Raw genomic sequence first — 10,901 nt, 5'->3', positions numbered from 1 at the left:
GTATTTCCTGGCTATAAGGTGTTGTTTATGCCATCCAATTGAGGCATACAGGAGTGCCTACAAGGTGTGCCCTGAGACTTGATGATAATTGCAGGGCGGCTACAGGCCAGAACCTCAACCTCAAGTAAGAGCCAAAATTATATAGCCAAGCACCTATTAATCAGGATTAACCTCCAAGGATGCCAACTGTGGCATCTTCTTCACAAATAAGCATCTTCATGTACACTCTCAAAAGAAAACAAAACACTCATTTTCTCAGATGGCGTCATCTGGCCTGGTAGATCCGGAAAGGATGTTATAGCCCAATCATGAAAATAAACCAGTCAACGCCCTAAAAAAATTAGTGTGGGTCTAATGAGACTCCAAAGCCCACCCCATTGACCTGTTTCTGAGGCCTGCCTTTCCTTTCTATGAATTCCATTTTTCTGGCAAATCTTTGCTTGTGGTCAAATTGGAAACTGTGTCCATAGGCAAATCAAGAATTGAGGTCATGTGATACATATTTAGGGCAAAGAGGAATTTTTTCCAGAAAAGAAAAAACAATTTTTAGACTCTACGAGACTTAGGAATAAATAAATTTTGTTGTTATACCTCAAAATGTACTTTTGTCCAAATCCATTTTTCTCTTCTCCTACTTGTAGAGGGGCTGGGGGTTCTGCTTCAAGGCCCGAGAATCAGGCAGAATCCTCCCATGAGGCAAAGCTTAGGTGCCTCTAGGAACCCTGAGATTCAAATATCAAGAACAAGTCTGGAGGAACACATAACTCCAGAGGATGAGTCCATGTCACTAGCAAATACCTGGAATATTTTATTCGGTTTATAGCTTATAAGTCTGGCCCATTAGGGTGTGCCAGGTGGATGGCAGTCCAGGCAGCAGAGAGTTTTTAGAGCTATGAAAGTCCTGAATACATTTGGGATTTTAATTTCAGTTTTCCTGTGTCTTGGCTGCTGAGTCGTTAGGAAGAAATAGATGTTTAGATAAGTAGGATCTCTTACAGGTAAAAATTCCTCTAAAAGGAAAATGGCAGACTTTTGGATGGGGAGTTGACAGTGTGTGAGTCAACATTCGGGAAAACTCTCTGAGCTTCAGGCTGCCCATATACAAAGAAGCTACTTAGAGTTTAATATCATATAAAGGAAGCACAGGGAATCAATTTGCAAATATGGAAGCTGGATAGTTCAAGAGACTCTACTCTTTGTTTCAAAATATTTAAATCATTGAATTTTTTGATGAAAAAACTCATTGATGATCATAAAAATAAGTCTTACTTATAAAATGTATCTAAAACATACAGTGTATTAATAAAATATCCACCTCTAATCACAGGGGGGGATGTGTGTAAATACAAAAATATATAATAATCTGCTTGATCAAAGTTGCTCTACCAAGATGTTTTCTGGTCTAACTTACATAAAACACATTTTATGGACACCTGACTTTTATTTTAATCTTTCATCCAAAGTAAAGATGGATTTCTACTGAGCTCCATGTCTTAAAATTATAACTCTTCATTTTGATCAGACTTTGTAGTATACATAAATTAGCAAACATACACAGTCTCTTGCTGTTAAAAACAAGTTGTTTTAATGAAAACATAACCTGAAAATCAAGCAGTATTTTTTGGAGGGAAAAGACATTGGTTGAAACAGCAGTGCGTTATTGACATTAAAAACAGTTGACATAACTCTGCAAGGATGCTGAAATTTAACTTTTGTATGTTTTTATTATACCCAGAGTATCAAAGATAACAGAATTTATTCATAGAATGGCAGTCATTGAATTCAGTTTTCTGGTACAATTTTCTTCCCATATAAACTCATAAAAAATGTGATGGGTGAACCATTAGGAATGCTTAAAGCAGCCCCTGATGTATGCCCGCACAGAAAGAACAGATAGATTGCAAAATGTTTATGCCTTTTACTTTTTTTACAGTATTAATAAGGAAACACTGTGATTACCAATCAGAAAGACTCCAGAGTGCTGCTTGTAAAGTGCACCGTTATAAAGATTTATATCTGTATCTGGGGAGTAATATGGAGCATTGATATTTTAAGGAGTTCAGTTCAAAAATCTCTTTATTCAATGAAAGCCTGGGAGAGTGCAATAGCTTTTTCCTGTAGCAGAAGTGTGTGTACTGGGGTAGGTTTATGATCCATATGGTAGGAAGAAATAGACTTGGTCCCCCAAATATTCACTAAACACTTGACAATGGATTACAAGGTAGCTATGCAACTTTTCGGCAAAACTACCTGTCACTAGTAGAGGTGAAGTGGGTGTGGATGATTGCTTCAGTGCCAAGTTCTGCATTGGTTACCTCCTGATCTAGGCCCCATTCCATGTGTGTAGTATGTTAGCCCCACCTGGAGGCCCCCAACCCCACTGGTGCGCATCTTTCTTTTGCTCTCTGAGAGTAAGCGTTTTCAGCCATCTAGAAACATCTAACAAATCCTTAGGAGAAACGGCCTTTGATTATTCCAAGGTGCTTCTACCATCACCAAATAGTTGGTATTATGAGAGTAAATGCCTAAAGAGGACACATTTTCTAGTTTATAGCTGTAGCCTGTATTCATTTTCCAAGTTTCCCAAGCAAGACCTATGCAGAGCTTTACAATCAGTTCCACTACCTCTCAATCCAATATGAAAGCTCAACACAGCAGTGTTAACCTACCTTCAACCAGAACCTGTCTGAAATAATCTATTCCAGTCATGATATGATCTGCTTCAAGTATCAATGGTTACAGTTTTCTTACTCATCATCACAAAGTCTGAAAGTAGAGAGGCCAGGGCAGATGCCGTAAATCAAGAAAGGCATTAGGATTTAGGACTCAATTTTCTTCCATCTTATGGCTCCTCCATTCTTTTTCTTTTCTTTTTTTTTAAGAGATGGGGCCTTACTCTGTCACCCAGGCTGAAGTACAGTGGCATGATCATAGTGCACTGCACCTTCAAACTCCTGGGCTCAAATGATCCCCCTGCCTCAGTATCCTGAGGAACTACAGGCACATGCAACCACACCCAGCCAGTTTTATTTATTTATTTTTAGAGACAGAGTCTCTCTCTGTTTCCCAGGCTGGCCTACAACTACTGGCCTCAAGCAATTTTTCCCACCTCAGCCTCCCAAAGCGCTGGAATTACAGGCATGAGCCACCATGCCCGGCCAGCTCCACCATTCTTAACACCCAGCTGTATTCTTGAGGGTGGTAAGATGACGGCCGCATTCTAAACATGATATATGATCAAGCAGGAAGAAAAGAGACAAAGGAAGAGCAAAGAGTCTCTGCTCCAGGCATTGTCTTTTTGATGGGATGTGAAGCCCTCGTCTATGACCACCAATAGCTTCAAAACCAGGTTTTGCTTGTGTTTCTTAACTGGACACAACAACACATCAAACAAAGTCAGAATCCTGTTAGAAAGAAGAGCAGAACAGATGTCAGGTAAGGAACTAGTCATATAAGCTACAAACTTCCTTTTATTATAACTTCACAATGAGATTTGTTCTAACTTCTAAAGCTGTTCCGTCCATTACAGTAGCCACTAGCCACATGTAGCCATTTCAGTTAATGAAAATTAAATTTAAAATTTAGTTCCTCAGTCACACTAGCCACATTCAAGGGCTCAGTAGCCACACCTGGCTGGTGGCTACCACACTGGATAGTGTAAATCCCACATGTTTCAGTTGAAGTACATTTTCTTTGCCATTGTCGTCAATGGAAAAAAATTGCAAGTCACCAGTCTTTATATAAAAGTACTTTAAGAGCACTGCACCACTGCTAGACGCACCCCTTGTCTTCAGTTTCTTCCAAAAGCTGAGGCTAAGAAAAACTCAAGTGCAGACAGTTTATACGGGAGGTGCCCCATCATCACCATAAAACCCCAAACAAACAAACAGACTTTAGGAGTGAAGGCATGGAGACTGGGAGACTGGAAACAGGAAAATTCTATAAAAGTGGATGATTAAGGTCACTGCGTCAATGACCAATTTTTAAGCTTATTTCCCTTTATAAAGGGTGTTGGTTCTACTCAATGGCAGTCAGTTGAGGAGCTCATGAGTTCACCGATAGACATGCAGTCATTGTTAGCTATGATTACTCTTTGTACCATTCTCTTTCTCTGCCGTGAATAGGATTAAGAGCTTAAATCATTAGACAATTTAAATGATAAAAAGGAAGCCACTGAATTGGTATCTCTTACAAAATATTTTTTTTAATCAATATGTTTGGGGAATTATATGGAGTTTTCCTGTAGGAACAGCAAGCACCTCTCAGATCCACACATTTTCCCTGATGCTGCTTCAAAGCTGACAGCCAGCACTGGGCTGTGATATGAAGGATTCTAGGCATGGATCCTCTTCAAAAATGTATCTTCCCCCTCCGCCCCCCACCCCACCATCCATCTGCCTCGGCCCGGAAGTCCACTGTTAGAGAGCTACACACTAGTGTTAAGGCTTTGCATCCCCAGAGCTTTCTGTTAAAACCAACTATTGCAAGAGAAGGTACACACTAAGCCCATGTCTGTCATCATTGAATGGAACTAGTTTATCATAATGGCTTTGTAATATAACAGTTGGGAGAGGGCACTGAACAGCCAAGTTTATGGTGAGGAACTTGATCATGAACCTTGGCAGAAGGCAGTAGAAGTCACAGAGCTGCCTGAGAAGGAGAGCTCCCACCTCTGCACTCCCACCTTCCCCACCTCCACCTAGAAAGGGAGCTCTGATAGAGGACACCAGAAGCTAAGTTTCATTATTTTGCTTTGAACCAAGAACACCCTTGGATAAATTTGGTTTATTCAGTCATTAAATATTGATTGAGCATCTACGAAGTGTCAAACCCAGTGCTAAGCTCCAGAGACACGGTGATCACCAAAACAGGCACAGTCCACATCTCAAGGAGCCTACAGTTCTTACAAGGAAGTCAGTAAGAAATCAAGTAAATAAATAAGTACAAAGTCTAATATGTGGCACAAGACAAAAGAACAGGTTCCTGTGTGATTTGCTCTCTAAGGAAATGATACTTAAACAGAGGCCTGAAAGACGGGGTGGGGAGAAGGAAGAACATCCCAGGGAAAAAGGAGTTTATCTGAAGAGCATATGGATCTAGGAGGAGATCTGTGTGAGCAGTGTAGTGGGCAGAATGGCTTGAGGAAGAAAGACAGTGACTAGGACACATACGACCTCACCACACATCCATACCTCTTATTTCACAGTTCCAGAACAAAATGCCACATTCCCAGCTCTTCAGTTGTACTTCTATAAGTACAAATGTACCCTCTCTTCTAAAAATAATAACAACTATTGTTAGTTGTTGTTATCCTGTGTGACTCATGAAGGGCTTTTACCCTAGCATTTATTTATTTACTATCATCATATTATTAAATATCAAAATAATATCATTTAAGGACAATGCTAGAAATTTTAAGTAGATTATCTCAGTTAATTCTCAACACAACACTTTATAGCTAGAATCAGTACACCTCATTTTACAGACAAGAAACACAAAACCAAAAGTAGGTTAAGGGTTGACCCCAAAGTTGCACAGCTAATAACCTAGGTGCATCTGATTCTGAAATCCACGCTGTAGATCGGGGATTGGCAAACTGCAGCCCCTGGGCCAAATACTGCCCACTACCTGTTTCTGTAAATAAAGTTTTTTAGAACACATTCATGCCCATTCATTTATGTACTGCCTATGGCCACTTTCCCATTACTGTGGCAGAGTTGAGTTACGGTAGTTGTGGCAGAGACCTTACGGCCCACAAAGCCTAAGTATTTACTATCCAGCCATTTGCAGAGTAAGTTTGCTGGACCCTGCTCTAGGCAGGACAGGATCTTTTATGCAGAGATTCTTGGAATTATCTAGAGATACATCCCCCAAAATTACAAGTGTCCAGGTTTACCTGTGTATTTTTTTCTGAGGGAAGGGTCTGCGGCTTTCATCAAATTCTCAAAAAAAACCTTATGACTTAAAAATAAAATCAAGAGCTCAATTGAACCAGAAAATGTTTTCAAACAGTGATCTCCAAAGTGTATGTGGTCCCCACACAAGCAGCAGAGGCATCACCAGAACTAGTTAGAAATGCAAATTTTTACTAAATTAGAAATACCAGAGGTGGCGCTCAGCAATCTGTGTTTTAACAAGCCCCCCAAGTGGTTCTGAAGCTCACTCAAGTTTGAGGGTCTCTAGACTATCTGACCTTAAAAAGTCAAAACTCACAAAACCAAAGTCAAAACGTTGCATTGCCAACACATCAGAACTCTCTGGCTTAACCATAATTTATTTCATTTTATGAAGAGAGAAAAGGGGGGAAAACACTGGCTTATTTAAACAAATACTTGAAGTTGTCATCATCTTATCCATTGCCTAAAAACTGTGGCTTTTAAAGCTGAACATCTAAGTTCATCTGAGATTTGAAATGAAAGGGCATTTCACATTTGGCTTTCTTGCCTTTCAACGTTGGACGCTCATTTAAGCTGTTCAGGCTGATTGTTAATGGCCGACTAGGGTAAACCCCTCTGCAGACGCCACAGTGTGGAAAACATACTGGAGACCACCATCTGGCCCATTCTTTTTTAGTGACACAAGTGACAAAATGGTCAAACATAAAAATTCACTGCCTCAGAACTAGAATTTTCCTCCAAACGAACTAGTTATCGTGTGTCTGCCTATCCCTGACAATGTCTACAAACACAGTTCCATCCAGACGTGGGATGGCTCCCACCCACAGCCCCTCAAACCATTCCTCACTCTCTCCTCTCCACCATTTGTTCATTGCAGAGCCATTTCTTTCTGGCTCTGAAATCATCATTGTCTCTTTAGTGATGAAAGTGAGGTTGTTGTTTTGTGGTGCCGGTGGTGGGGCTGGTGGTGGTTTTTTACATCATAGTTTTAAATGAAAACATGATTGTTTGGGAGATTCTCCAGTTTCCATTTCTACTATTTGCAAAGAGTGGCTTTCTCCTCTATGCGCTCAGGCCATTTGGAGGAAGCCTCGCCTTTGGTTTGGATGAACTCATCCAGAGAGATATGTACCTACAGATGAATGCAAAGTTAACCAGCTGCCCAGTTCAACCATAACTTCAGAGCATTGTCTTCCAGCTCAGAGCCCCATGCAGGGTTTTTCATTGTCTACACCACTCCTGCAGTGATTCCAGAAGTTTCACATAAACCTACCCTACACCTGCATAATTTAATAATTATTATATCAATATTTAATTACCCTCCACCTGCATAATTTAAATCAATTTTTTTGCTTGTTTTCTCCATTTGGAGCTTAGGGTGAATAAAGCAGGTGTGCTGATGTTGAATGTGGCATTTTCTGGAAGATTCCCTCTATAGCATTAACGAGGCCTCACTGCCTGGAAGCAGAAAGGAAGCATTGTGTTTGGGTAATTAGTGCAGGTAACCCCGGTCTGGTAAGGACCCTTTCAGTGGTTAAGCGGGATTTAGTCTGCACTTGCCCACAACCAGCTGAAGAAAGGAGACTGTTCTAACTAATTACTTTCATTCTTCAATAGTTTCCGACATTTTATGTTTACTCACTCCTTCAGCACTGTTTTCCTCAGAAATCCACTAAAATCAGTATTCCTGAAGAAACTCCACTGCAACCAAATCTCCTCTTAATAGAAAAATAACAATAGGAAATAATAATATCAAATAATGTTAGGCACTGTTCAAAATGTTTCACATAGATTAACTCATGTGGTCCCCAGAACAATTCTGTGGGAATTTGAGTGTCATTTTCATTTTACAGATGAGAAAACTAAGTTTAGAAAGCTTAGGTAACTTGCCCAAGGTTATACAGCTAGTAAATAGCGGAGCTGGGGTTTGAACCTGAGCAGTCTTATGAGTCCAGATTCCATGTTCTTAATCACTGGGCTCTGCTGCCTCTGAAAAATACATTTCTGTCTTCCTTAAAAAATATTTTCTTTGGCTATAAGCAATATCTTCCTCCTGAACATGAGAATGAGTTCTCCACTGGGGTTCCATGAACTACCTGCAGAAGGAATGGGTGTGATTGTTAAACATGTCACTTTTTGGTCCACTCTCCAGGCCTATGAATCAGAATCCTCATGGTGGGGCCCACGGAATCCCAAGGAATCTGCATGATTAATAAGGGTCAAGGCAACCTGATGTCCATTAAGTCCCCACTGATCAATCCCCTCTGCACAATTTAGAACTACTGATCAAAACTTAAAACTTTCTGAGTTTTACCAGTTACCACCTGGCCCCATATTACCTCTGTGCTATCTTCAGTGTCTACGAATTCGTCTTCTGTTAGAAAACTTTCTTCTGGGCAAGCTCAAACGCACCGATTGGAAACCCCAATTGTGACATGATTTGAAATATACCCCAAAATGCTCCATCCTCACCTGATCAAGCCACAGCCCTCAGAATGTCATGACTCAAGACTTCAGAGGCTTTGCCCATGCTGAGGAGTATTCGTGGCAGGAACCTTGGGCCTGCCACAGATCAGCGGATTATCCACTGATCCCAATAGTTTATTTACAGACTCAGGCTTTGAAACTTGGAGAGAAGAGAGAGTGCCAGGAGAAGGGAGGCAGGAGCCAGAGAGAGAGGTGGGGGTAGATGATGCTCATGGCCCCCTCCAGCCCTTATTAACCAGGACGCCTGTGCACGTCACCTCAAGCAGGAGCGGTTCTACATTTCTGGGAGTCGCCAATTCCAGGAAAGAATTTCCATGTGTACAACAAGATGGAAAGCAAAAAAGTGTTCCTTCTTTTCTTTCATAAAAGTTAGAATCTTCCTGCTTTCTCGAATGGCTAAAAAGAAAAAAAAAATTAAAAAAAAAAAAAGTTAGAATCATGTGACAACACGGATGAAACTGGGGGACATTATGTGAAGTGAAATAAGCCAGGCACGGAAAGACAAATGCAGCCTGACCTCACTCATATGGGGAATCTAAAAAGGCCAATCTCACAGAAAGAGGAAGGACAATGGTGGCTGCCAGGAGCTCAGGTGGTTGAAGGGAGGGGGGTGGTGAGAGATGTTGGTCACAGGGTAATTACAGTTAGATGGGAGGAATGTTTTTAAATGTCCAGAATAGGCAAACATATGGAGACAGAAGTGGAAAAGTGACTGCCGGGGTGGGAGTGAGGGGTGAGTGATAGGCTGGGGTGTGGGGGAGAGAAATGGGGAATGACTACTGATGGTTATGGAGCTTCTTTCCTAAGTGATTAAAATGTTTGAAACTTGATTGTGGTGATGGTTACACAATTTTCTGAACAGACTAAAACCCACTGGGTTGTATACTTTAAATGGATGAATAGTATGATATGTGAATTATATCTTAATAAGCTATTTTTTTAAAAAACATATAGAATGAAATATGGCTTATTCTTGTCTGCAGGCCCACCTCTAACATTGGAAGGCCCGGGAAGACAAGCACAAATGGAGGCCCACGTACCAAACGTCCAAATAATTTAAAAGTTATAAATCAAGTGGGCAAACCATTAAGTCAAATAGGTTTATTTTCTTGCTTTGACAAATATATCTGCATTGGAAGGCCACTCTTCCAATTAGAATTCTCCAGGTCCTCTGAGCTCTATGTCAGAACATGGAGGTGGAGGAGGGAACATGGCCCCTGGATTCTGACCCCTGGCTTGTCCTCGTTTCTTCCCACCCCTGAGTTTATCTCGACTGCAAGGGGCTGGCATGCACAGGTACTGGCACAAAAGTCTACAGGTCCAAGCTCTGTCCACACCCCCAAGCAAATAGCCATCCCACGGCCACCCCTCAGGACTAAGGGTGCACACATCAGTGAGATAGTCCACCTTTGAGAAGGGAAATCCAGGGAGGAGGCCCACCAGGTCTTGGAGATGGATGTGGACCACTCAGGGGTGTCTGAGCAAAACAATCCAAGACTTAGGATCACTCGAAAGGGTAGTCTAAAAGGTGGGTTGTGAGTTGTGGGCAGGCACCACTGTCTTGGCCCTACAGATCCTTTGCCTTATAAGGGGGCACAGCCTGAGGAGGCCCAGAGTGGGGCCCCTACAGCAGTGCTGCTCAGAGCACGGTCTGCAGAGCAGCAGCACCAGCATCACATGGGAGATTGTTAGAAGTGCAGACTCTCAAGCCCCACAATAGGCCCACTGAGTCAGAAAACCCAGCGGGTGGAGCCCAGGAATCTGAGTTTTAACAAGCTCTCCTGAATGCCAATGTATGTCAGTGTTGGAGCCTCACTGCTCTGACAATGCATGTGGCCCAATGCCAGAAGCTCCGACCCCCTTTGCCCGAGTCTAAGGACAATGCAGCTTATATGTATTTTTTCCTGTCTGTCCTTTGGGCTCAAGTCACAGGTTCCACGCATGTCTTTCCCGATTACCTTCAGCCTGCTGAGTATTATCTGAGGTCCATATCACTTGTCACTTTAACTCTTCCCTCCACCTCCAGCTGCCCTCCCACGCCCACCCCATAGCGCTACGTGTTGTGTCTCCATTGTCCCGTGTTCTGGTGACGTGGTAGTTATTTTGCTCCCTCTTTTAAATTACCAAGAACTGCCTTCTTCATCTTTGGGTGCCTATCCCAAGACCTTGCAGAGACCACGGACTCCAGAACACATTTTGACAGGACTCACAGAAAGAAAAGAGAAAGGGATCCATCCACAAAGGAAAAAAGGAAAATAGGTTGAGCAATAAGGAAATAACTATTCTTTTATCCCAGAATTCTCTGTTTTCCCTTCCCTCTCTCCCTGAGTATGCCAAAGAATGGGATTCTATTTGGGGTGTGCCGCTTTTAAGCCATGTGCCTCCACCAAGTTATCAGACCTCCCTGAACTTATCCCCCTACTTTGTAAAACATGTAAGATGTTGTAAGTCTGAACTTAGATGGTGTTTATGAAAGCACTGGTTTCATAATTAGTGCTCGAAGAAGGCTAGCTTTCT

The 10,901-nt window shown here is 41.9% G+C and overlaps 1 long non-coding RNA gene across 1 annotated transcript in view; it reads right to left on the bottom strand.

Annotated features, from left to right (window-relative positions):
* Positions 1-8,441: 8,441 nt before the first annotated feature.
* LOC105866450 (uncharacterized) overlaps positions 8,442-10,901 on the bottom strand; it is a 63,370-nt gene continuing 60,910 nt past the window's right edge. The window contains exon 3 of the long non-coding RNA XR_012912460.1: positions 8,442-8,780. This is a non-coding gene — a long non-coding RNA (uncharacterized LOC105866450). The remainder of the gene's footprint in view (positions 8,781-10,901) is intronic.

Source organism: Microcebus murinus, chromosome 1 (assembly GCF_040939455.1).
Source record: "Microcebus murinus isolate Inina chromosome 1, M.murinus_Inina_mat1.0, whole genome shotgun sequence".
NCBI lineage: Eukaryota > Metazoa > Chordata > Mammalia > Primates > Cheirogaleidae > Microcebus > Microcebus murinus.
This window is presented reverse-complemented; position numbering and strand designations above follow the sequence as displayed.